Raw genomic sequence first — 1,277 nt, 5'->3', positions numbered from 1 at the left:
ACACACACACACACGAACTCACACGCTCGCACTAGTACACTCTCACCCACACAAACTGACACACGCACTCACACACTCACACAAGTACTTACACACACACATACACACACATATACTCACACTCATACACACACACACACATACACACACATATACTCACACTCATACACACACACACACACACACACACAATATTTACGCGGAAGCCATCTAATGTTCTGTGTTTCATATGTCTATGCAACAAGTATAAGCTATCTAATTAACAAGTTTATTTCATTAAATTTCCAAACGCTTCGAGTTCGAAACTTGAGCTAATTAATTCAAATTCAGAGAAACGTTATATTATTGCTCATGTGATGACGCATAATATGATTTCATGACCTGTAAGACCCTTTACCCTTAATAAGGAAAAAAGCTGGTTTGCTTTTTTGTCTTAAAAAACAACAACATAATAATGTCAGGACGCAAAGGTAGAAGAAGACGAGAGCAAAACGGGGAGACCAAACAGAAGAAGAAGAAGAAGAAGAAGAAGAAGAAGAAGAAGAAGAAGAAGAAGAAGAAGAACAAGAACAAGAACAAGAACAAGAACAAGAAGAAGAACACGAACAAGAACAAGAAGAAGAACACGAAGAAGAAGAACACGAAGAAGAAGAACACGAAGAAGAACAAGAAGAAGAAGAAACTTTCTCAGTGGCGGGTCAGTGATTATTCTTGTTTTTTTTCAAAGCTCTCTTGTGTCGTCTCGTTTTGTCACGTTTCGGTCTTTTATCGTAACAGTTCATTATTATATCGGTTCACTATCGTGTAGATTCCTTGTCGTATCGGCTCTTTGTCTTTTCGGTCCATATATGACCCTGTTAGTGGGTTGATGGCGGATGCTCTGGCCTGGTGTGCTCCTTCTTTCCTATCCAACATCTATCATCCATATCCCCCCCTTCTTCTTTTTCGTGTTTGTTAATTTCTCGTAACACCTCAAATCTTTTTTAAAAAAATATAGTAGAGGGTTTTACGGCGCTCGCAACTCTCAATCTTTGGGACTTATGTGACCTATTGTGTTGCAACTGCAGTAAAATCTTACTAAAACTACAACTAAACATTTTTTCCCGTAGTGGCTCATTGTTGTTTCGTTTCGTGTTCATGTATGGATTTGCCCGCTACAGGAACTCTGTGCTTGTATTGATTATGACGGCTGTGAGAAAGCAACGGAGGATTTCCGAGGACTGGTGTAATGAGAGGCGAGATGGATGGTTAGTATGATGTCTGGAACTTGAGGGGGG

General features: G+C 39.7%; 1 protein-coding gene across 1 annotated transcript in view; it reads left to right on the top strand.

Moving 5' to 3' along the window:
• The window catches only part of LOC106013248 (uncharacterized protein DDB_G0271670), an 18,038-nt gene that overhangs the window by 8,568 nt on the left and 8,193 nt on the right, over positions 1 to 1,277 (top strand). The window lies entirely within an intron of this gene.

Source organism: Aplysia californica, unplaced genomic scaffold, assembly GCF_000002075.1.
Source record: "Aplysia californica isolate F4 #8 unplaced genomic scaffold, AplCal3.0 scaffold00744, whole genome shotgun sequence".
Classification (NCBI taxonomy): domain Eukaryota; kingdom Metazoa; phylum Mollusca; class Gastropoda; order Aplysiida; family Aplysiidae; genus Aplysia; species Aplysia californica.
Note: the sequence above shows the minus strand (reverse complement) of the source record. Positions and strands in the feature narration are given on the sequence as shown.